The following is a 27,548-nucleotide window of genomic DNA, read 5'->3' as shown; positions in this document are numbered from 1 at the left end:
CCTAAATATTACATGGCTGCCATTGAACAGCTAAACAAGCACAGAATAAATTTCACCTAGAGTTGTTGGGGCTGTTGAGAACTCTACCTTGAAATGGCATTGGCCAAAATGACATTTTTTTTTTCTTCTTGAATCATTACACCCTGTTTTACCTTCAGGAAATAATCTTAGGTACGTGACAAACATCCTCTGGTAACCCCATTTACAAAATAGTTGTTATTCTCAGTTCTCCATAAAAAGTTAGAGACTGCAGACATTAGAAAGGTCAGGGAAGTGACCTCCATTTCTTTTGCAGAAAGAAAAAACTTTCAGCACTCTCGACTCCAGCTGTACTGAGGGCCAAAGTCACATTACAATTCCAGGAGGGTTTGATTGACAATCCTGCATGAGAGCCCATCCAAAAAATTAATCTGTGTTGGAAACAGTGAGACGCCCTCGAGACACTCAGTCAGGTGGCTCTTTTTCACTTTTTCTTAGAGATTTTGAGGATTATACCAATTCTTCTGTCCTTGAGAAAAGGAACCATGCAGACATCAGAGCAGCATCTTATGTCTTTATTTTCAGTAGGTCAGACATCTGATCTGTGAGCTTTAGTCTTCTCCATAATCATCCTGAAATGTCAGTTTTGTCAAAAGATAGCATCACATCCATTCCGAATACCTGGGTGGTGGGGCGTCATTGGGCCTTGGAGACACTATCTGCGATGATGGAAGAGGGATCACAGGCATTGTTGCTATGTCCAAAGCGTCCTCCTTTGTTAGCCCTTCAGAAACTCCTTCGTAACCATGGAGTTCGAAATAATCTTTCATGTGAAACATTTCAAAATGTCACGTTACAATTGTTATTCTTCCAGCTGGTGTTGAGTTTTCATGGAGCAAAAAGAGCAAAGAGGAGAAGGGCTTTTGAATGTAAACCCTGAGAAGGCAGGAACCAATCCTTCTTCATGATCTGATAGCTATTTTAGTTCTCAGAGACACACAGAAAGATCCTAGCATAGGCATGAAATAACTTTGAAGTTCACATAGCCTCGAAAATTGGAATGGCCTCGAAGGTGAAATTCACCCCAAATCCTCATGCTGGCTCTTTTTATACTCTTCATTTCCTTCAATCTGCAAATAAAGTACACCCTCTCTGACTTAATCGATGACCTTTGTAATTAAAGGATAAACTGGGTCTTCCATAAAACCAGAGTTGGAACTCAGTTCTACTTCTGCCCCTCTTACCGATTCTGAGACCCTCTGAAAATGACAGACTTGCCTTAGCTTGCCTCTTGCGAATTACAAAGGAAAATACCTTTGAGAGGAAAGAAAATATATATATCAACATGGCCCCTACAGGCTCCTTTCTCTCCTAAACTATCAGGAAAATGACAGAGAACAGATCTTGAACACAACCCCTTTGGGTTGTGAGGCTGACCACAAACTCTGGCATTAGAAATATGCTCTATCTCGAAAGAAAAGATCACAGCTATTTTACTTAGCAAGATAGAAAAATACCATGTGCAGAACAGCTAGGCCTGAGAGCTATCATTTCCCCTCTGACTTTTGCTTGCTGCACTCTGCTGAAAGATGTTATGGCTGACCGACCCTCAAAAATAGACACTGTGATGATGATATATTGTGGCCCTTGAAGAATTTAATTGTCAAATTGACATTTATCAAAAGCTTTAGTGCATTTAAAAGATAAATTGTGCAAGTTTGGTTCAGATCAAAGAGCCCCTGTCCTTCTCCATTCATAGCACAGGCTGGCTTCAGCAGGCAAGTCATGTGTGAAAAATGATCCCCTTCCACTCCCAGCTCCTTTAAGTACTGCACTGGTGACAGATAATCAGAAATTCAAATGTTAGCCTCCTCTTCAGAAAGTTCTTAAAATAATGGAGGACCCATTGAGACCATTTGTATTTGAAAAGAATACTAAATAATTTAGTGTTCTCGAGCAGGATGCGCTGTGCTGGGCAGATAAATGATGAAGCTAGGCACAGGCTCTCTTCAGCGGTTGCCACACTAATTACAGATCAATTACTTCCCAGTTGTTTGCAACCTTATCAAAGAATGGTAAATTTACTGAGAGCGAAGTGTGATAAGATGACTTTTCATTATTACAGTAGATTTGTTGAAACAGCTCCAACACTGAGATTAATAAGAGCTTTCCCAGAGGTAATAGGATCTGTGCACATATAGGGAAAATTTAAGAGCTGAAAACCGGATGCTAGCCACTATCATAAAAACCCTTCCTCTCATTAATTGTTATCACGAGTGTGTTCATAATGCAGAAGTAAGGCAGGGAAATGACCCATTCACTGAAACTTGCCAAAAAGAATGTCGCACCCAAGAAGGCATGCTGGAAATCAAAGGAAAGTAAAAGTATTTTTGGTTTGGAAGCAAGAAAAGAATCTGTATGCGTAAGGGGGAGGAGGGGACCGTGTGCTGGTGCATGCATGTGTATGTTGTGCTGAATTCCATTTCAGTTAGGACAATCACAAAGAGTTGGTCTGTCTAGTGTCACTACAAAAAGAATTACCATAGTTTTTGAAGCGATGTCAGTGAAATCACTTCAGAGCTGAGACCTATCAAGATTTGGGGGACTGATTGGGACACACAGTAAATTCACTAGAGGCTTAGGTTCATAGAGGCCACAAAGTCTTTCAGATTTGGATAAATAATGTGTGATATTCTTAATACAGCACAAATAGCTATAGACATGTTTGTCTTTTTTTTAGAAATAATTCATTGAGGAACACTTATATTGGGGTGATTTTAAGACTAGAATACCAATGTGCTAACTCTTTTTAGCCTTGTACATGCTAAGCACACTATTACTGAGCAATATCCCAGATCCCCAATCTACTAACCTTTCATAGGCCACCTCCATCTGTCTCCTAATAATAACCCCATCTCAGTGGGTACTTGAGCTCCACATCTGTGGAATTGTTTATTCTATTTTGCCAGGTATTGCTATTTTTAAATTTCTGGTCTAGTCAGAGGAATCTGTGGGAAATGAAGAGAAAACTCCACCATGACTTGGATAACTAATGTTTAAAATCCCAGTGAAAATGGATGAAGAGAGACCCTGGGAGGTAAGAGGCAGCTTCTTGAGGAATGGTCGGTTTTAGACATTTTAGTGAAGTCTTTCAGATTGTTTTCTGACTTTTAAAGAAAACCAATAACTGCAAGATAAATATCAGAGCTCTGTGAATCGAAAACTGGTTAGGAAAAGGAAGGATATGGCAGGCGTGTGAGGTAGCATTCGGTGGGACATTCCCTCGTTCTTGTTGAGTGCTGACAGGCCTGTGAACTGAACATGGTTTTCCATAAATGATGTTTAATCATTTAGGAATTTTATTCAGTCAAGGTCTGGATGATTATCCTAATTTTTTAGACATGTAAACTGAAGTCCAATGACAAAAATGTTATTCTCCCTAGAACCAAATGTGAAGACTGGTTATGGATGTTCTATAACAGTGATTCTGTTCCTCCAAGGGTATGCCATGGAAAATTTGAAAACTTTTCAGATGCAACTTAGCAAATTAGGAAACAGGGAAAAGCATGTATTATTCAATTTAGACAAATGAAGGGAAAGATGATAATGATTGTGGAAAGAAAATATAAACTTTTCCTACTTCTGACTTAATTCGTACACATACAAATTTAATTCATATGCAGCCCTGTGGAAGGGTCTTGGGAATAATTGTCAACCAATCAGTACCTTTATTTTTCTAGTAATGAGCCACAGGCTTCCAGTAACAAGGTGAAAATTAGGCATTTTGTCATCAGTAGTCATAGTTATTTGTGTTCACTTTGTGTGTGTTTGTCCCAACAAAGAAACAAGCAAAACTGTATGAGAATAATATCTTTTTAAAAAAACTTACTTCACTCAAGTTTAGAAGAAAGCAGGAAAAAAAATACTGAAAACAAATGTTTGTATTCTTCTTAACAGGCAGAAGTTAGGCTATTTGTAGAGTGATAATGAAGAAGAGAAGGCTCCGAAAAGCCTTTGAAAAATCACACTACGGAGGATCAGGCCTAAATTTCTGCTTTCTCTCTAGACCCTATCCCTTTCCCATCCCTGCTCTTACTTGCTAAGTTTGATGTAATCCACTCTTGATGATTATTTGGACACAGCAGCACATTGTTTTGCACATTCTTGCACAAATTTGTTTTCCTGCATTTTAAATATTGGACTGGGAAAACTACTGTGTGTACAGTGTGTGTGGTGCATGTGTGTGTGTAGCTATTGTATAAAGGGGGAAGGGAAGAAGGGAGGTTGTGTCGTGTATGAATTACACATGTTGGGAATATTTAGCATGGACTGTCTTGAAGCAGATGTGTTTGATGTATTCAAACATGTGCATATTCAAAAATCATAAGAGGTGTTAGGAAAGCTGATCAGTTCCCTCCATACTTCCTGCCCAGAATGTTAGCACAAAGGATCACTTGACGAAATTGAAGGGCAAAGATTTATGAAGGGAGAGGGTATAAAATGAAAGGAAATTCCACTTCACATGATAGTTATTCAACGTTCTGAATCTGCTTCTGTGGAAATCCCTAATTTAATACTGTAGTTGGATTTTAATAAGGTTAATTTTTTGACTGATTGTACCACTTGTACAAAGTTTAGCTGAGATTATGATAAAAATAATAAAATCTCATCTCTGGGTTGTAAACCATCCCTGGAATGATTAATTTTGATTCTGTGCAGACTGTTGGCAAAGTTATTCGAGGGAAGAGTTGAATTTATTTTCCTTCCTCAGAAGCAGTGCTTTCAGATCATTATGAAGCTGGAAGAACTTTTTTTTTTTTTTTTTTTTTTTTTTTTGCTTTACAAAGTCATTTTCGTGAAAGAAATCTGAAATCCACTTTGTTGAACAGACTCCTTCACTTAGGTGTTAACTGTCACTTTGTAAAGCATTGTGGTTGAGTCTCATTTTAAGGATTTATACCTTTTTCATTATTAAAGTAATACATGCTAATTTAAGAAAATGCAGAAAATTAGGGAAAGGGGGGAGACTGATAGCATTCAGACACAGAACTATGGGTAACTTTTCTATGTAATTTTTCCTAATTTTAAATTTCCTATAAAAGGTTTTCTGCTTGCTTGCTGGCTGACTTGTATAATATATAATCATGCTTATTTAGAATTTTGTGTTTTGCTTTTCTGACATTATTTTAGCATAAATATCTTCTATGATATTGCATAATCTTTATAATCATTGCAATGGTTGTGTTACTTTTCACTGAGATCATAAACTGTGGTTTATTTTTAACCAGTGCGTTACTATTGAATATTTAACTTGTTTTCCACTTTTGCTTTTCTTTAGAATTGTTTCCATGGAACAAATTCCTACAAATGGCATTACCAAGTTGAAGAGCATGAATGTTTAAAATGATCTCACTGTTTTGAAATGCAAATAGCTCATAGAAATAGATTGATGGGTTTGTTTGATTCCATATTTCAATATTCAAATATCAAGGCACTCCTTAGGTAAGGGAATAGTAGAGATATCCATTGTAAGCTACTTTTTAGTAGATTGATGTCTGCTCTTGTCATAAAGATAGGACCTGAGGTCTCCTCTGGGTTCCAATGCCCTTTGATGGCACCAAAACCATGACAAGTGACGATCATTTTTATGGGACATCAGCTTCCAAATTGGTTTGTTGATTCTTGCTAACAACCTTTTGTCATTTTTACATAGCAGACTCTCAAATTCCCCTTGTGGAAAACATCTACAATTGCTGCCCTGAAGCTTCTTGATGGTATTTTCCTTTTGCTACTTATGGAAAATTGAATTTACTTTCTTTTTGCCTCTTAGGAGACAGAGTAAATTTACTCAGGGACACTCAAGGGCAAATCTGCTAACATAAATAAGGGAGTTGGGCTGGATTTCAGAAAGAATATTTTAGAACAGAAGAAAAAGGTTTAGGCCACATTAAGCAGATTTGTGAAAAAGGATAATTATACCATATTCAGATCTACCCACAACTTCTGCTCTGAGTGCTCCCCTGTTACAGGAATTAAATCCACTAGGGAGACTCCTGGGCAGGGGATACACTGACAGGCACAGTCCTATTCCTGTAACCCTGGGGGAGTCCAGGTCTATCACAACTGTATAACTATGAGGTAAAACACAACTTTCTGTCTGTAGCAAAAGCAGGGCTGTACTCATTCTGCTATTATCCCAAGACCCCACTCATTTTCCCCTGGATCAGCTTAAACCTGTGATGTGGTATGTAATGTCAGCATCTGCACCAACCAGCCTCATCCCACAGGCTTCCTGCTGGGAAGGAGTCTGTAGATGCAGATGCTTTCTAGAGCTTATAGAAGCTGGGGTTTACAGATTAGGTTAAGGCAAGTTAAGGTCCTTGGCAAGGGAATTTAATGGGAGGAAAATAATATCGTATTCTAAGTCAATGCATATGGAATTTTTTTCAGTCTAGGGTTGTTAAATTTTTCAAATAAATTGCTAACCTTTAGAAATTAGGCAAATTTAGATCTCTGTTTTATTTTTAAAAACCAAAAAGGTAACAGTATGCTGCATTTTCATAAAGAACTAGTCTGAGTAGCAAACTCCCCTCTTGCCCCATTAAACATTCTTTTCTAGTCACCATGTTTCCTACCACGCCCTATTTATTTTTCACTCCTTCCCATTTCATTCACTTCATCTCCTGGCCAAATAGGCACCTGAATTTGTGACATTCAAGATGCAAGAGCATACTTGAGAAGAATTGCAGGGCAGGTATCTGATTTCACATGTGACAACATCTTGCCTTTCTCAGGGATGCTACATTCTCTTTGTTAGGGACCAATGTCATTGGCTATTCTAAGTCCTTTGACCATAACAACACTCTCCAAAGCTGTTTGCATTTAACTATTCAAATTGTTAGTTGTCCACCTTCATAATCACATAATCACACGAGTGAATCTGTTCATATTAACAACGCACTTGACTTCAAATTTTCTTAAAAGTACAGCATGGGAACTTTTCTTTTTTCATGAACCAAAATTCTGTGGGATGCTCATTGCATTAGTGTGATCCTAATTGAGTAAGAAAGTACAGCTCAGACACTAAAAGTTGATGTCCGTAAGAAACTGTTGGCCATGATTAGTTAGCTGTGGGGAATAAGACTCAGGTCTACCATAGGAGTGGTTTCTTTTCTATCACATCACTTTTCATAGTGAATTGTTTTTTTTTTCACGACATAAAGTTGTAATTTTTAATTGCAAAAACTAATGCCAATTTTTAAATAACACGACAAAAAAAGAGGCTGAATTTAACGTCAAATGAAAAGTCAGGGTACAATATTATGTGTACAATAGGCTTTCAGTCTCACAAGAAATCATTCTATGTGCATTTAAAAAGTCTGAAAAGGAATCATTCACAATTTTGGTTGTCATAATCTTTATGTGGTGAGTTACAAGTAAAATTCCCTTTTTATATTTTTGTGTATTTCTAGATTAATAAATAGTTATTGGTATTATAATATTTTGATTATGTTAAAATACCTAATTTTAGAATCAGACTAGTTTATTTGAGCCTTTCTCTCATTGACTACTCTATAATATCTAGCTTCCTTAGAGTATATTTCACTTATTATCTTTAGCTCATGGCTATTTTATGGGATAATATTGTTCTAGAACTTCTTACAATTATATAAACTGAAATAGTATTCCAAAATCTTTTTTTTTTTTTGTACCAGGATTAAACCCCAAAGGGCGTTTAACTATTGAGCCATATCCCCTGCCCTTTTTATATTTTATTTTGAGACAGGGTCTCTCTAAGTTTTTTAGAGCCTCACAAAGTTGCTGAGGCTGGCTTTGAACTTGTGATCCTCCTGCTTCAGCCTCCTGAATCACTGGGATTACAGGTATGTGCATGTGCCAAGCCCAAAATCTTAAAAGATATCAGTTGTTATTATAATGGGACTATACCCTATATTGATGAAATTCAGTGCTCATCTCAAATAATTGAATATTTATTTGTCTCTTTTTAATAAAAGAAATTCTACTTTTTTTTTCATATCTCCTGGTATTGACATGAGGCCAGCCCATTTCACAGGCAATACAACTGAGGAAATACCAGAAAACAGGGACGACAGGGGGAAGGCATGTGTCTGATATTTAGGAGCCTGTGATACTAAATGGTAATCCTTCCTCACACTTTACCTTCTGTTTTTTAGGGAAGATGAATTCATAAAAACAGCAAAAACATCTCAAGGTTACTGTTTGCTGGTGTGGAAGGAACCCTGTCCGCCATCTTCACAGCTTGTGCGATGTGGCTAAGTAGTTCTAACTATAAAATAAGAAACCGGGCACAGATTACAAGGAAAACACTGTCAAAGTGTGAATATTTTTGTATGAAGCACTTGGTTTTGTCATAAGAGGAAAAAAATAAGCATTACATGAATGAAGAGGTTTTTTTTTTTTTTACTTTGAACTCTAATAGATATTAAATAATATTTACTGTCATAAAAGCCAGATACCAGAATTTTTAAAAATAAGCCTCAGACTCTAACAATATCCATTAAAATATTTCAGTTTGATATTAATAGAAAAAGATCTCAAAGGGGAGAGGGTTCCAGAACCTTTCACCAATTTATTTATTTTACCAAGAGAAAGCACTGCCTTGGATCAAAGTTAAGCTAATTACCAGAATGTATTTAGACATCCCTAAACAGAGGTTGGGATCTTTATAAACATCTCTTGCATTCCTGTCTGGAAATGAAACAGGGATATGCCATTTAGAAAGCCATGTGAAATATTCTTACCAAATCACTGAGCAAGTCTGAAGTGACTCTACAGAAACTTTCTCCCTCAGGTGTCAATTGTGTCCTGGTGCCCACAGCGCCCTGTGTGCCCGGTGGGCACTCGAGGTTCTCTTTCTGGCTTCATCTCTTTCTCAACCACTACTTCAAAAGCTGATGATAAAGACCTTTCTCCCAGGCATATATTCTAGCTGCAGCTATTAGCATTTTTTTTTCTTATTCTTTTTTGCAATTTAAGGGGGGAAAAATAGGTCTCTTTACCCAAATCATTGCATTCCTTTCAGCTGCAGATGGGGCCACCTGCAAGCCATTCTGCTCCCCCTCCATTGCCACAGAGGGAGAAAAGGCAGGCATTGTGTTCCCTGCTCAATGGCCTCTCATCGTCCTCTCTATTGAAGGACACCCCAGAAACACAATTGTCACATTTTAAGCAAGTGGGTGGAAAGTGAGAATTAGACATTTCCAATCTTTTATTCTAACCAAGGAACATTCTGTTTTGCCAGCTCTCTTCTGGTGGAAAAGGTGTCTGTCTGACAAGTATCTCTCCCTTTGTGGCAGGGAGGCCCTGGGGTGACATGAAGACAGACAGAAATGGACCAGAGCTGGCTCGTTCCTTCGTTAATTCAATGACCATGAAAAGTAAACTTTCCTGACACCGTTTTGTGGTTCACTGCTTTTATTCCCCCTGTCCTCTCTGATCACAGAACAACTTTTAACTCTACCTCAATAATTAGTCAGCCTCGGACAGCTGAAATCTTAAGTCCCCCTGAGAGATGGTAACAACGTTTTAAAGAGCTATGACTAAAACCATTAGCCCACACCACATTTTTAAAGTTTTTGAAATCTCTTCTTTTTCTTTCAAAATTCTACTTTGAATTCAAAGAAACCAGAACCTGAACACAGTAATGAATACTTAATTCTTGATTCCTAATTTGCTCAGGCCAACTAAATAATCTAGTTTATAAAGAAAATTGAACCCATTTACTCTTCCCATTAACAAATCTAACTCCTTGACACGTTGGACTTTCAGTACTTTTCCCTAAGAATCTATTGGTCTCAGGCAAAATGCCACTACCATATTAAAAATATTGAAAAAACATATTGGTGATCAAGACAAAAACCATGGTCTGCCTTAGAGAATAGCAGCTGACATTCCACTTGCCCCATGGGTGAAGGTGGGCTTCTCATGCAATCCATCCACCAAGCTTTAAATATACTGGTATAACGCTGATGAATTTCAAAGTCACTAACAAAGCCATTTTGGGGAGAATTTATGAAGTCATCAGTTCCCTCCTTCATTCTTCTTTCTCAAAACCTCATCTCCTAGGTCTCTTTCCCTAAACCAGCCCCCAGTATCCCAGGGCTCCTTGTCACTAATTCTCATCTGTTTTGCTGCTGAACTGGTGGACTCCCCTCCTTCTCTTGAAACATGTCAAAGGTTCCTGCTATTCTCCAGGTAAGAATCTTGGCACACACTATTAATCTAAGACTCTAATCCTAATTCAAGTTTTAGTGGAAAGTGTAAGAGAACCTGTCATTCTTCTCTAATTTCAAGAGTCTCCTAGAGATGATGCACCGTCTTTGCCTAAATAAGCTCCATCATGCGAAGGTGACTGCCAATTTCTCCTATGAAGTGGGCCGGTGCTTCCCTAAGTATGTGTGCAGGAAATGGAGTTGAAGTTAGTAAATCTAGTATTTACCCTGACCTAAAATTATTTACCTGGAGGTCTTATAGATGCTTTTTTTTTCTGCCATGCTTTATAAACACAATTCTCTAGACTTATTTATGCTTTTCCTTTTTCAGCTACAAGAACGGTTCTCAACTGTACTCACTCGGCATATGTGTCATGATCAGTTGTGAGATGTCACAAGAAATTTGTTACCAGTAATAGTTTCTCTGGAGCCTGCAAAGTATTTGCTTTCCTTTTTCTAAGAGGAGCGGTTTCCTGGAATAGCAACCATCTCACAGTCTTGCTACAGCCAGAATAACCCTGACAGTGCTCTTGGGAGTGTGGTGCACATGTGAAAGCCATCTACATGGATGATAAGGAAGAAAAAAAATGTTTATGCACTCTGTGCTATGGCACTGGGGCCAGTAATTATTGAATATGAGGGAGATTATTAGATCATTTGTTCCAATGGACTCCTATTCAATTAAACTTTATACCTAGAGGAACAAGGCAGACAATTCACAAGAAGGAATGGGACATGACGATGACTCTGTGGCCTAAGAACACACTAGGTCAAAAAGGGGCAGCAGCTGCTCTCCTCTGGCTAATTGGCTGCCATGGAAGAAAGCAAGCCCAGCATTGCTAATACTCCCCCCACTCCCTGCTTTTTTTTAAGAAATGAGAAATGCAAATATTAATGTGGAATCTCTTCCTCTGTAAACATGAGTGTGCAGGTAAACCACAGAACCTAATTCACTATTTGTTAAACTCTGTTTAGGTCTAATGATAAACAACCAGCCAGATTAGTTTGCAGGCCACAGTTTGCTGTCTCTGAATTAAATAAAACATTAACTAATAAGACACAGTTGGACTCCATTTAGTGTTCAAAGGTGAGTGAGATCTGGTTCCTGGTTGAGAGGGACTGATAGAGGAGAAGAGGAAAGCAAAATATAGGTAAACGGCTTTAGTAGAAACCCACACCCATTTATCTTGGAAGCAGAGCAAACTGAATTAATTGAGAGCTCACTTCTTATTCCAACACTTCTCTGAAAACTTATTTGGGCTTCTGAAAAGTTTGGTACCTGAGTCCTTCCCCAACAGAGACATCCTCCAACAGATCCATCTCCACTAGAGACTCAAGAACAGACTGGGATTTCTTAATTGGGATCATCATTAGCCCATCAGCTAACTTGTAGACACAGCTCCACATGCACAAAGGCTAAGTGTAATTGACAAATTTACACAGAACAGGTGAAAACTGCAAATCCCATGGTGGGATGGATTTTATCCCTTCACCATGCCCTTGGCTGGGCCCCCTTACCCAGGACACAACATGCAGGGCACATTTGCCAATTTGTTCAGTTCCTTGCAACCTAAGTATGCATCTCCAGATGTGCTTTTCTTTTTTTAAGCCTGATAAAGTGTACACTGTTTGAAAATTATTTTCCTGCAGTCTTCCTACCTGCCGTGTGGATGGAAATCAGGAGCCCTTGGGATGTGGAGCTATTTAAAAATAAATGTGGCATATGTAACCATAGCAAGCGATTATATCAATTCTAAATGGACTTTGCCCTAAGAAAAATAAAAAGCCAAGCTTTGGGGTTTTATTTCATTTACCAGAACCCAAGTGAATTGAGCATGATTGAAGTGCCTGTGTTTGGCTGGGCTCCTCTCTGTAATGCTGGCTTGTTGGACTAGTTTGAGTGGACCCAGCTGTAAAACTAAGAAGCCCCTCTGGACACAATCTCTTCCCAGATGCTGAAAATACCTCCTCTTTGAGAAACTGGAGGAATAATTCTGCTCCAACAATAGGACATTCTTTCTTCTTGAAGGTTTTATTTTTTCAGGGAAAAGGAATGGAGCAGGAGGTTATTCTCTGCCACAAGGCAATGCCGAGAGCCGGGACAAAGTCCTAACCTAGTTAGGAGACTGGGAATTTGATCCAGCACCCCGAAGAGAAAATTGTCCTATGTTTCTCATTAGACACAGCACCCTTGTCCCTTCAGCCCCTCTGCTCTGTCATGTGTGTGCGTACAAAGCATGCACGTGTGTCAGTGCTGCCTGATGGGGACAGGCATCACTAAGATTCTTGGAACCAGACTTTATTTTTATTTCTAAGGGCATCTCACCCAGAAACCCCAGTGCTAAAATATTTCACCAAGCCATATTACAATAGCATGGCTCATGCCGTGGGAGATGTGTACATTCTTTTCCTATACAGTTCTTCATAGACTGGTGGGTAGCCATGACCTCTGGTAGAAATGTTATCCCATCTTTACTTTTCTCTCAGGGTATATTCAGTAGTTCTTCCACACAGTCTTGTAAAATGATGTCTCCCAGTTTTATTTTAGCTTATCACTTAGTTTGAAAGTCTTGCTCCTTGATTCAATTTGAACAACTGTGAGAGTTCAGATTGAAACAAAACAAAAAAGCATTACCTCTCCATCTGATGTTGACTTTCAAATTGGCTAGAGGGCTCCTGGGATTAAACAGAAGATGTGTGGTATCTTCTTGTAAGGATCATTTTTTTTTCTTTCTTTTTAATAGAAAATTTCTGACTTAGACAAAGAGGCCAAGAAAGTCGGTTGGAAAAAAAAAAAAAAAACAGAATATCTCATGTGGCTATTCCAAATGGAAAACAAAAAAGAAATATAAACCTTGTACAGAACCTCACTCCCTAGGTAGGGACCATGAACTCTTATGAAGTTAAGAGTTAGTAATTCAGCTCATTGGGGAGCTAAAGTAATTAAACGGGTGTTACAAAATCCAACTCTGAATGGGTTTAAGCTGTCACTAGGGATGCACAATACCTTCCTTGGGAAGAAGGTAAAAATATGCATTCCAATGTCAAATAGGAAAGCTTTCAAGGGCCACAGGTATAGCTCAGTGATAGAGTGCTTGTGTAGCATGTGCAAAACCCTGGGTTCAATCCCCAGGATTATAAAAAACAAAACAAAAAAAGAAAACAAAAAACAAAACCCTTTCAATTTGATTCTGTACCTCTTTATAGTATTTGCTACTTTCTGTCTGTCATATCTGAGCTTATGTCCCTACTCTAGCAATAAAGAAGCAATGGTATAGCTTGTTAGGTTGGAGTTTTAGAGGAAGTAGGTACCTAGCTGAAGAAAGCCTGTGCTTATTTTTCTTAATTATTTCAGATATGTCATCTCCAATACCATCCACTCTTTTGTAACTATGAGGAGAAAATTGAATAACCACCCATTTCCCAAGAACCGCTTTAGAAAGTTTGCAGTCAATTTTTTCGAATGGCTATGAAACAATTCAATGATATGGGTAAGCTTGCAGGATGATAGGAGACCCATTACGTGTAATCAGGAAAAAAATATTGTGGTGTATACAGGCAGACTGTTTCCCATAGTTCAGTTAGTTTAGGTTAAGAAATGTTTTCTCTCAGGAAATGCCTTTAAACCAGGGCTACATTTTATTTAATGATGTGGAAAAATTCCACAAAATATCCTTATGAGAAATGTATTTAATTTTCTCTTTTTAAGCCAGTCAGCAAGTAAAGTGAGCTGCATATTGCTCGCATTACTAACACCGCCTGGCAGAGCATATTGAAATATGCCTGGTCATGCACATTCAGAGGTAATGTTAGTTAGGAGCACTTGGTATGGTTGCTTAGCACTTTCCAGAAACTGATTAACTTCAGCTGCTGAAAATTTCTGCCTAGATATTGACAGATGTTGAAACCTAGAGTAAACCTCCCCTTGCCTTTTTCTGTCCCTAAGTACAAAAGGAATAAACAGAAGTGCATCTTGACATCACTAATCAAGATTCGCACCTTCTCCCACCTGTAATGAATGCATTGAAGAAAGCATTTGTGCTCTGATCTGAAAAAGCAGTCACCAACCTTGGCATCATCTGGGGTAAAGCGACGGTGGATAAAAATGCTCAGGAAGTACAACTGAGCTCTAAGTGTACACCTTACCTCCCTCCTACTCTGCCTACTGTCCTAACTCAATTTATCTTGTTCAGCGTTTAATCACAAACAGGTCACACTCTGTCCTTCCCTGGGTCATTCAGCTTCCTTTTCTGCCCTTTGGTGGAGGCGGACTTGCTCCACTCTGCTCTATAAATATTGCAAGGCAATAATGACATTCTCAAAATATGTGGGATTTGGTTATGAAAACCACTGGGTTGACAGTGATAAAACAGTGTGCTAAATTATCTTTCCCCCTATATTTACAATTTGCAAACTCTAATTTTTACTCTACATAGAAAGTAAACTGTGTAGATAGGCTGATTTTTGATAGAGGCAAGTGTGATAGAAAATTCTTGGTGCAAATGAAACGTATCTGATTTATTTAAGATTTCCTCTCTCATTTGACCTTCACTCTTGCTTCCAGCTCAAGGCTACTTGCTTGAACACTACAAAGAGGATGTGTATTTTTCAGAAGTCAGATATGCAAGGGAAGATTTTTATGGGCAGGGTTGCTTAGGCATTTTAATTCTATTAAAGCGTTCACAGGATAAGGTTTTTATAGAATCAACTTCTACAGATTTTTAAATATGTACCCTAATCCTGAAGTTCATACATGGTCAGCAAATTAACAGAAAGTCTATGTATAAACTAAGGATACGAGCACAATAAACTGGCAGACCTTAATTCTGGTAAAGACACAGCTGTGCTTATTTGTCCACTCCCCCCTCACCTCCCCCACCCCCACCAAGGTTAATTGTTGGGAGTTTTCTATATGCTAATAACTCTTAAGGAGGATGTCAGCCATCAGTTAAAAATGAAGCATCTTTGTTACATAGAAAGAACTTCTGCCCTCCAGACTGCTGATTGACATTAGGCGATGGGTATATGACTGGTACAGCAGTCACTTGAAGCCAAGTGTCTGACCTTATCTTAATCCAATGAGAACAGAAAGGAACCAGTGCCCTGCAACACAGCATATCATCTCTTTGACCCAGAGACAGATGTTATCTCACACTCAACAAAGGTTGTTTTACACATGACTTTTGGTTCCCTGGGAAATATGCTGCCCTTCTTGACCAAAACCAGAAGCTTCTCCTGAAGGAACATTTTGCAAGAGATATAAAAATTTCCCATGAATGGCCATAACTTTGTTCCCAACCACCAGGTATCTTGTTTCATTAGCAACCAGTAGTAATTTCTAGTTGACCATTGGCTCCGTAATGTACCAGTGGGTGTGTTTTCCAGATGATGTTAGCAAGCGAGGGAAATAAATGTAATCTCTTTTGTGCAAAATCAACTAATACCCTAGTACTTGTGAGTATAATTAATTATCATAAAATATATACCTCAACGATTTTCCTACTATATCCTTGGACACAATATTCTATGCATTAGCTCTATCCAGGGTGAAATATTCATTCTATTTTTGCTAACTTTTCTCATTAAAAATTTCAAACAGTGTTCCCCTTTCCCTGTTTTCTTCTTAGCACATATAGGTTAAAATATGGAGTTGCCCTGATTTCATTGAGGGTTTGAATAGCTCAATAAAGTCTCTAATAATTTTTCTCTATTGCAGAATGAAACAATGCTAGTCTGTTCAATTTCATACCATGTATTGGGCCATCCATCTTACATTCTCTATTTGGAGTCCTAACCCAGCGTATTTGCCTTAACTGTTATTATGCTTGGCTAGTCTAAATCTTTTTAAGTCAAGTCACCACAATTAATTATACTCTTTAAGATAAATATTTTAATATTCATAAATTACAGCACTTTGTTTCAACCATCTTTCCTGATTATAGACATAATATATATTCATTGTAGGAAATTTGGGGGAAAACAAAAATATACAAATCACTTTTAGAAAGTAATTTTGGATTATTTTTCCCCCATTTTCTTGTCCTTCTCCAGAAACAATTTAAATTGAATATTGATTTTGTTTTTTTTTCTTTCAGAATGTATCAAGATTATAACTGCATATTGATTGAATTAGTCTTTAAAACAAGTGTTTTAGAATTGAAAAGGCTGAGTTTTTAAATTTCTTGTATCCCCTGAGAACAGAACAACTTTGTAATTTCCCAAAATAATTCCTCTGGACTAACAGATGATGGGACCCAATTCTCAAACCTTTATTCAAGGGGAGACCCCCAGGGGAGCCTGCTGCTTAGGGAAGAACCTAGCACTGAGGCTGTGTTTCATCCTGACCAATGCTATGGCCATTCACATGCAAGGCCTCCTGGGACCTCACAATGAATACCATCTGGCTTACGAGATTTGAAGTACTTCCATGTCTTGAGTGCTACATAATGACTTCCTGGAAGATTTTCCATCAATATTGTACTAATAGTGATTGCAGGAAAAATTTTTGTTTTACCTCAAATTTCTTTTGTTAAAACTGCATCTTTTAAATTATCAGCATTGTATTATGTTCTTTGTGAAATTTATCTTTAGCAAAATAGTTTTTCATCCAGTTCCTGAACTACAATATGTAGTTTTCATTAAGTTCTCAACAGTCTGTTTTGTGCACTCTTTGCTGATCTACCCCATCCCATCTGAATTTATGTATTTAATAATCCAATGTCTACAATTATGTCCTAGTAGATGTTCGTTTTCTACGTTATATTTTATTTCTTTTTAATTCTTTTTTTCTTTCTACAGTACTCAATTCTCTGCTTCATCACATAGGAATTGCTCTTTCTTTTCCTTATGCTTTACTTTTCAAAAGTGTAGTGACCTTCAATACCTTGAACTCACACGCTTCTGTTTCTAGGCTGCTGGGTTTTGTCTATTTGTTTTGTTTTTTTGTTTATTTGTCTCTTCTCTGTGTTAAATTTGTCCACTGGAAAGTTGCTGTTATTGCTTATCATATCAAGAATTATAGAATTTTAGACTGTGGGTACTGAAAACCTTCTTTCTCTAAGGTTCATCTGGCTTACTACTTCTTAATCTTTTGTACTTTATGTGTCCCACCAATGTGCTACATTGTACAATCCTTGAAGGCAGGGACAGCCACTTATTAATGTCAATCTAAATATCCTCAGTATCTAGCATGGTACTTGACATACATGAAGCACCTAATAAGTACTGCATAATGAATGAATGTGTGTCCCTTCCTGGTCCTTACCATGTTTCAAAATGCTTACTTTTTTTCAAGGCTTTTACTAGTGCGTGATATATATATGTATCATCTATGGACATTTTTTAAAACATTAAAATTTCAGAAATATTTTTGGGAGTGAGTTTTAGTGTTTGTGCTAAAACAAAAACATTTTCATTTAGGAAGAGTGGTTGTGAGGCTGTTGCAAGTAAAAATAAGGGTGGTAAAGAATATATTTTTATGGTTGTTCTGAGATCCAGTGTCCACCTGTGCTGCTTCTCCAGCCCATGAATAGGAGGCAACCTAGCAGCTGGAATGCATCAGTCTGGGGCCATCACCCTCCTACCACTGCTTTCTGTCATATCATGACTTCCTGCTTGTTGTCTGAGAATCCCTGCTAGGACCATTCCTTGGTGGGTGCAAGTTATCCTTCAAGGCTGTCCTTCTACCATCAGCAACATCAATAACAATAGCAACAACAACTAAGATCATAGGTAATTTTGTGGTTAGGGTGTGCCAGACACCTCATGCTTAGTTCTAGTCATTTTAAAACTAAGTCAACTAAGCCAGGTGTGGTGGCACATGCCTGTAATCCCAGCAGCTCAGGAGTCTGAGGCAGGAGGATCACAAGTTCAAAGCCAGCCTCAGCAAAAGTGAGGCACAAAGCATCTCAGTGAGATCCTGTCTAAATAAAATACAAAATAGGCTGGGTATATGATTTAGTGGTCAGGTACCCCCAAATTCAGTCCCCAGAATCCCCCCCAGAAAAGAAAAAAAATAAGTCATTCTAATCTCTTAGAAGATACCATTTTTTCTTCTTTTAAAATTATAATTAGTAATGCATTTGTGCATAATATGGGTTTCCTGTGACATTTTCATGCATGCTTATAGTGTACTTTGATTTTATTCTCCCTCCCTATTACTTTATTATCCCCTCTCACCCCTTCTCCTTGGCTACTTCCCCTCTCTATTCCATATTATCTCCCCACCCCCACCAGATTCCACCTGAGACAAAACCTGCAATACTTATCTTTCTGAGTCTGATTTGTTTCACTTAACATGATAATCTCCATTTTCCTGTGAATGACAGGATTTCACTTTTTAAGGCTGATTAATACTCCATTGTGCATATATACATTTTCTTTATGCCGCAGTCCAGCTGCAGCAAAATAACCGGGGGGTGACGAACAACTTGTGTACATTGATACAGCAGGAGAGGGAGCCGTTTATTGTAGGACAACAGAGGTATTTATACATTTTGCACAGCTTATCTTAATTAGCATAAACTAGATACATCAGTCAACCAATAAGGAATCTCCACACTTAATGGCTCGCTTTTGTTACTTCTCAAACCACTCCCTCTGGCATTTTGCCAGGCACCATCCAGACTTGTTTACGAACTCTAACATTCCCCTGGCAAAATACCAGGTGTTATTTTGACTTGTCTACAGACCTTAACATCTTTATCCATTCATCTATCAATGGTTGATTATATAACAGCTATCCAGACTGATTATATAACATCCATCCAGGGTATTGTGAATAGTACCACGGTAAACATGGGTATGCAGGTATCTCTACTGAATGCTGCTTTTGATTCCTTCAGGTATATACCCAGGAGTGGAATCACTGAATCCTATGGTAGTTATATCCTTAGTTTTTTGAGAAACCTCCATACTGTGGCTGTATTAGCTTACATTCCCACCAATGATGTATAAGGGTTCTTCTTTCTCCACAATCTCAACAGCATTTATTTATTTTTTTATTTTCTTGATAATAGCCAATCTGACTGGGGTGAATTTTGGAATCTCAATGTAGTTTTGATTTGTATTTCCCTGATGGCTAATGATGTTGGGTGTCTTAAAATATAATGACTGGAATTTGTACTAGAAGATGTATTTTGCTAATTAGAACACTGAAGCACCAAGAAGGTAAATAAACTTTTTTAAGGTCACAATAGGACTGGGATTGAAACTCAAGAAGTCTTTTCTTTTTTCCTTTCCACATTTTTTATTAGTGTACATAGTGGTGGGGTTTATTGTTACATATTCATACATGCACAAAATGTAGCAAATTTGACCAATCTCGCTGCCCAGCGCTTCCCCTCTCCCTCCCCACCTTTCATCCCCTGCTCCCTTTCCTTGACCATCTCCCTGAATCATGAGATTCCCTGGCCACACCTCCACCTTTCTTTTCCTTTTTCCTCTCCAGCTTCCACATATAAGAGAAAACATATGACACTTGACCTTTTGAGTTTGGCTAATTTTACATAACATAATGGTCTCAAGTTCCATTCATTTTCTTGCAAATGACATAATTTTTCTTTTTGGCTGAAAAGAACTCAATTGTGTATATGTACCACATTTTCTTTAACCATTCATCCACGGATAGTCTTCAAGGGTGGTTCCGTAGTTCGGCTCTTGTGCATTGTGCTGCTGTAAACATAGGTGTGCATGTATTGCTATAGCATGATGACCTTAATTCTTTACGATCAATGCTGAGGAGTGGTATATCTGAGTCATGTGGTGGTTCCATGCTTAGTCTTTTGAGGAATCTCCATACCAATTTCCATAGTGTTTGTTATAATTAACAATCCCACTGAGAGTGTAAAAGTGTTCCTTTTTCTTTACATCCTCCCAACATTTATTATTGTTTTATTCTTGATGACTTCAATCTCCGCCTGTTCTAAACCCTGTGCTATTATGTTCTACTTTCTAGAAAATTCCTTCTTGTATTTCTTGCTCTAAATTCTGTTTCCTGTAACATCCATTCGTGGATTATACTTGATGTCCACACAAGTGTAACTCCCTTTCACATGATAAACCTCTAAATGTTCAAAGAGAATATAACATCCCTAAGTTGTCTCTTCTTATGGTTCAGTGTCATTGATTCTCTGAATGACCTCCACAGGTCCCTCCCACACACCCTTTATCATAAACTGAACCTCTTTTGACAGAGGAACGGAATGGACTACATGAGCCTTGTATTTTAGTGCCTGTGCCTCTTTAAATATCCTGGAATTGGATCACTTAGTTTCTCTGTTGGCTCAGTTTAAGTTGAATGCCTTCTAAAACTCTGAAGTATCTTGCAAGTGTATTTCAGTTTGGCCTTGTCTCTATAATTACGTATAATTCTCCCAGTGCTATCTTTCTTACCTGGCATAAATATCTCTCTGGAATACCACCTGTCATCAACAAACTCAGTAAACTTCTTCTTCTTTTATTTGTACTGGGGATTGAACCCAGGGACACTTCACCACGGAGCCACACCCCAGCCCTTTTTTTGGGGGGGCAGGATTTCTCTACATTTCTTAGGGCTTCATTAAGTTGCTCAGGCTGGCCTTGAACTTGCAATCCTCCTGCCTCAGTCTCCTGAGCCACTGGGATTACAAACATGTGTCACCGCCCCTGGTTTCAGTAATCCCCTTACCCTCCCCCTTTCTCATGGGGCCCCACATGAAAAACTGGCTGCAGACCAGTTTCTTCCTCTGGTCCTAACTCCTCCTTTCAATGTTCCTCTTCTGGGCAGAGGGACAGCCCAGCTCTACTCCTGCACCCATCTCAAGGGAGTTGAGGCACTGGGTTCTCACTCAACCTGCAGACATGTCGGTTTTTCTATTCCTATGAACAAAAGACACCCCCCAAACTCCTAAAATCTCAAGATGTAAAAGATAGAAAAATTAAAAAGCAGCTCCTTCTCAAACATAGCAATCATCCTAAATTGGACTGCCAAAAAACTCTAAAATTCAGAAAAAAGCAATACTTCAATTCATGATTAATTTTGATAATAGATTAATTAGATTATGTTTTGATATGTTGCAGACCTGTGAAAGAGATGAGTTAGAAATAAACAAAACTTGACAGTTTTCTAGGAGAGATCATCATGTCACTAGTGTTACAACTAGACAGAATGCCTGTGGAAAGGTTGATATATCATCATCTCCTTTTGCTTGTTTATTTTATTGATCATTAATATTGATCATAACTGCTGGTTTATCACTAAACTAAAATGATGAGTTGATATAAGGATTTTTTTTTTTTTTTTGCACCAGGGATTGAACCTAGGAGTGTTTAACCACTGAGCCACTTCCCCAGCCCTTTTTGTTTTTTATATTGAGACAGGGTGTCGATAAGTTGCTTAGGGCCTCCCTAAGTTGCTAAGGTTGGCTTTGAACCTGTGATCCTCATGCCTTAGCCTCCTGAGCCACTGGGATTAGAGGTGTGCACAACCATAACCAAAAAATATTGTATTAGATTTCCTCAATCTAATAGTCTCATACAGCCACGAATCCCTGTGCAGCAGCCAAAGATAGTTAGAAACTGTGCAGTACTTATTTTCTGTTATATGTGTTACCACAGTGTGTGAACAGAGGAGCCTTGGGACTCAGCATGAGGATGAGCCTGTTTTGCTGAAGAGAACTTAGCCCTGAAATTTTGCAAAATTACAGTAAAGTGAAGTTTAATTAAGAAGGATGGGTCTCTGTGCCTAATAGAAGAAAAAGTAAAACCAAATCTCCACCATGTTGGGCTTTGGAATGAGCTTCATTAACAAGACCCTTAAAGTACAAGAAGTAAAATCAAGAATAAGTAAATGGTATGGATTCAAACTAAAAAGCTTCTCAGCAAAGAAAACAATCAATAGTGCAAAGAGAGAGCCTACAGAATAGGAGAAAATCTTTATCACCCACACCTCAGATAGAACACTAATCTCCAGGATACATAAAGAACTCAAAAAACTTAACACCAAAAAAATAAATAAATAACCTAATCAATAAATGGGCTAAAGAACCTAACAGACATTTCACAGAAGAAATCAATCAACAAACATATAAAAAAATGTTCCTCATCTCTATTGACTAGAGAAATGTAAATCAAAACTACTCTAAGATTTCATCTCACTCCAATCGGAATAGCAATTATCAAGAATACAAGCAACAATAAGTGTTGTCGAGGATGTGGGGGAAAAGGCACACTCATACATTGCTGGTGAGATGGCAAATTGGTGCAATCACTAAGGAAAGCAGTATGGAGATTTCTTAGAAAACTTGGAATGGAACCACCATTTGACCCAGTTATCCAAAGGACTTAAAATCAGCAAACTACAGTGAAGCAGCCACATTAATGTTTATAACAGCTTAATTCACAATAGCTAAACCACAGAACCAACCTAGATGCCTTTCAACAGATGAATTTATAAAGAAAATGTGGTACATATATACAATGGAATATCACTCAGCCTTAATGCAGAACGAAATTATGGAACTTGCAGGTAAATGGATGGAACTGGAGAATATCATGCTAAGTGAAATAAGCCAATCCCCAAAAAAACAAAGGCCAAATATTTTCTCTGATAAGTGGATGCTAATCCATAATGGAGGTGGGTAGGGAAGAATGAAATAACTTTGGATTGTGCTGAGAGGAATGAAGAGAGGGGACTGGGTGGGGAGATGGGAAGGATGGTGGAATGAGACGGACAACGTTACCCTATATACATGTATGATTACACTACTGGTGTGACTCTGCACCATGTTCAGCCAGAGGAAGGAGAAGTTGTGCTCCATTTGTGTACAATGTGTCCAAATGCAATCTACTGTCATGTATCACTTAACAAATTAAAAAGAAGAAGAAGGAGGAGGAGGAGAAGGAGGAGGAGGAGGAGGAGGAGGAGAAGAAGGGGTCTACCAAGAATGTCAGAAGAGGGCTGGGGATGTGGCTCAAGCAGCATCGTGCTCCCCTGGCATGCGTGCGGCCCGGATTTGATCCTCAGCACCACATACAAAGATGTTGTGTCCACCAAAAACAAAAAATAAAAAATAAATATTAAAAAAATCCTCTCTCTCTCTCTCTCTGTGTCTCTCTCTTAAAAAAAAAAAAAAAAGAATGTCAGACGAATAGAGACTACATGGTAGGAACTGTGCCTTATCCACAGTAGAACTAGTGTTTTCTGGCAAGGAAGGACTGCCCTGAGATGCCAGTTCTGGGCACTGGAGGGAACTCCTTTCCCCTCCTTCCTTGGTGGTGCTCAAAATGTGGTTCTCACACCAGCAGCAGTAGCAGCAGCACTAGGATCTTACTAGAAATTCAAGTTATCAAGCTTAATCCAGACTTATCCTGTTAGATCTCTCATCTATCCACCAACTGTATCTGGGGGTGGATCTAGAAATCTGTGGTTTAACAAGCCATCTGATTCTAATGCACACTGAGGTAGTGTTAGGAGAATTGCAGGAGCTACCCTTTCCCTAACTCCTAACTACACTCCAGCAGTCTCATATTTGGTAAAAATGCCACACAGTAGTTCCCCATCCAGAGTCCAAAAGGCATAGCCTGAAGTTCCCTGAACACTGGCCTTTCATATTTTCCCTTCTGCTTTTTCTGTTTAATCTTTGTTGTTTGGAAAATTCACCCCTCAAAGTCCTGTTCAAGGGTTATCTTTGTGACAACTTTCTCGATTCCCCTCCCACCCCAATAGCCCTGACAAATTTACTTGCATCCTCTTATAGATGAATGTTTTCCTTTCTGCTTTTGAGAACTACAAACATTGTCCTTATTATTTCTTGGCCTCTTTTTCTTGTTCCTCTTCTTCATCAACCGCTAAAGCGTTGGTTGCCTCAGGAAATCTCATGTCTCTCTTGAATGATCTCACCCACTACTATGGCTTCGACCCTCGTCTTCCAGCTTACACTTCTAAAATCCCTAACTTCAACCTATCGCTCTCCTGTGAATTCTAGACCCACATTGCCAATGCCACCTGAAATCCTTCACTTCAAGGAACCATAGTAAATCTTAGATTCAGTATGTCTACTAAGGAATGAAACATCTTTTCTCACCCTCCATCCTGGTCTGCCAGTCTCTTATTTGCTTCATCTCCTCTATTTCCTTTTAGAGCCAACACTACTGAGAACATGGGAGGCATGCTGGACTCCTTCCTTATTCCCTCTCAGGACATCCCTCCATCTCCTACTGTAATTCTGTACACCCTACTGTTTACTCTCTCCTGTGGACAACTGATCTCCTAGCCTGGAGCTAGTTCCTACCAACTAGCTTACAACTCACCCTTCGTACTTCAGGAAAAGAGATCTTTCTAAGATGTTTAGCTGATGGAGGCAAGATCCTGCCTAAAACTTTCATAGCTTCCCATCCTATACCCTTGAAGAGAAAGATCTAATTTATTTATCTGGTGCTTGGCTATTCGTTCAAACTCAATTTCTTTTTCCCGAATTTTATCATAAAAAATGTTCAAACACAGAGAAAGTTGGGAGAATTTTACAGCGAACACTTATAACCTTCTACTTATATAACTAACATTTTATTATAACTACTTGATCACTTCACAATCCATCTACTCATCCCTCTAGACCTCTATCAATTTCTCTTATTATTTTTATGTTTGAAGTCAGTTTCAAATATCAGTCCATTTCTCCCCAAACTTTTCAGCATGCCTTTCATTAAGTAGTAAACACTTTTTTACACTTTTTAAATTTAAGATAAAATTTACATATAATAAAATTTTAAGAAAACATTGGGTTAGTTTTGACAAATACATTATACACACACACACACACACACACACATACACACACACATACTTGTGTAACTCAAACACCTATCTCGATATAAAATGTTATCAATATCCAAAAGTTCCCTTATGCCCCTTTTCAGTCGATAGTCGCCCCTTTCAGCTACCCTTTATTTAGATATTTCTACCAGAGAGTAGTTTTATCTGTTTTAGAACTTTTATAGGTGGAATCTATGTGTAATGGGTCTTTCACTCAGCATTATGTTTCACAGATTCACCCATTTTATTGTATGTAATTAGTAGTTTGTTTTTCTTTTTATTACTGAGTAGTATTCCATTATTTGCATAGAACAGATTTTATTTTGATATTATCCTTTTGATGTATTCTTTCTGGTTTTTAGCTATTATGAATATAGTTGCTATAAAGTACAAGCTTTACATTTTTTGTGGTACTGAGGTTCAAACCCAGGGACCTATGCATGCCAGGCGAGTGCTCTACCACTGAGCTATATCCCCAGCCCTATTTGTACAAGCTTTTGTGGACACATGTTCTAGTTTCTCCAGGGAACATACCTATAAGTAGAATTTCTGGGTCACAGTAGGTTGTGCCTACTCTGTATTGTACTATTTTTTAATGATGAAGAATTCTAATTGATTACTTCACATCCTTGCCAATTTTTGTCATTGTTCATCTTTTAAATTTTAGACCATCTGTGGATATGTGATGGTATTTCATTGTAGTTTTCATTTGCATTTCCTGGATAACTAATGATGTTAATCATTTCATGTAGCTATTGGCCATTCATATATCTTCATGGTAAAGTGTCTATTCAAATCTTTTGCCCCATTTTTATTTAGTTGTAGAAGCTCTTTATATTTTTCATCAAGTAGATGTTTTGCAAATAGTTTCTTTCAGTTTGCTGTTTGCTTATCTTGTCAGCAATTATTTTTTGTTGGAAGAAGCTTTTCATTTCTTGTGATCTAATTTATCAGTTTTTTTCTTTAATGGTTAGTATTTTTTTTGTCTTACCTAAAACAAAACCCTGAGCCTATCCTCAAATCAAAAAAGATAGTCTCCTAAAAAAAAGTGTATGGTTTTAGCTTTTACATTTAAGTTCATTATCCATCTGGAATTAATTTATATATATGATGTAAGGTAGGGGTCAAGTTTCTCTTTTTTCTATGTGGATATCCAATTCATTGATATTTATTTCCTTTTATTTCTTGTATTTCATGAGAACTCCTTTTCCTATTGGACTGCTTCAGCACCTTTGTCAAAAATCAAACGGTCTGTTATCATGCTCTCTTCTGTTCCATTGATCTGTCTGCTAATCTTTATGCTGCTACCACACTGTCTTGATTACTACAGCTTTGCAGAATACTAAAATCAGGTAGTGTGAGTCCTTGGACTTTATTTTTCTTTTTTCTTTTTTTGCATGTTTGTATGAATTTTAGAATTGGCTTATTAATTTAAACAAAATATCTTACTCACGTAGCCTTAATTTCTAATATGTCACATTTCTCACTGCACCTGTAAAATAAGTAGAGTGAAGAAATTTCTCTCCTTAACAATCTCTTGACCATATAAGGTTTTAGTCAAAGACAGTTTTAAAAATAGCACACTTAAAGTTTGTTTCAAATTTTAGGTTAAAAAAAATCCTTTATACTTGACAAAAGTATACAAGTCCTTATTAATTTCCAATGAATAATTTTCTACAAAGATGGGCAAACTAATGAAGCTAAATATGCCTCACTCTATTTTTTTCTCCAAGGAGGAAGAGGATTTTCTCATTTCATCACCAGACAATTGTTTCTTCTAAGGTGTTACCTTCAACAAAAAATATGGACGTAGAGTCTACCTGACCTTCTTCTTCATTCCCTTTCTCTTCCTCCTCCTCTTTATCTCCTGTACCTTTATCATGCTCAATACCATAGCTGACATTTATTGAGCAGTTACTCTGTTCCCTAGACCATTTGCTAAGGATTTTATTCATACCATATTTTAAACCTTCGTATCAGCCTTACAAGGTCAGTCTTTTTTTTTTTTTTATCCTCATTTTACAGTTGAGGAAGTTAAGCTTGTGAGATAAAGAACTTTCCCAAGGTCCAACAGAGAGAAAGCAGTGTTGCTGAGGCCCAATCTCCAGTCTCCTTAAAGGGCGATATTTTAAACATCTTCTGTAAAATAATGCTTTACTGAACTTAATGCAATAGTATTTCCTTCATCCATTCTGGGATCACTTAAAACTTCTATCATTATTTTTGCTGTTTCTGTTGCAAAGTATCAGACATACCCTGAAATCATCTTCATATACCCTTCAAAATTCTGTAATTATGCAGTTCTGAAGACATCTGGAAAACAAAGTTTGCTCAGTTGGTTTTTGCATTACATGTGGTTTTATAGCCAAAGTAATTTAACCTTCTTCTTTTCTTCTCACAGTGGTAAACTATTTTCATAGTGTCTAAGGATTTCTTCATACATCATGCATGTCTCATTCAAGTCCTAAGCTATCTTTATGTATAACTCAAAGTAGAGATTGTCATGCCCCACTGATTTCTATCAT

This window comes from Urocitellus parryii, chromosome 1, assembly GCF_045843805.1.
Source record: "Urocitellus parryii isolate mUroPar1 chromosome 1, mUroPar1.hap1, whole genome shotgun sequence".
Lineage (NCBI taxonomy): Eukaryota > Metazoa > Chordata > Mammalia > Rodentia > Sciuridae > Urocitellus > Urocitellus parryii.
Note: the sequence above shows the minus strand (reverse complement) of the source record.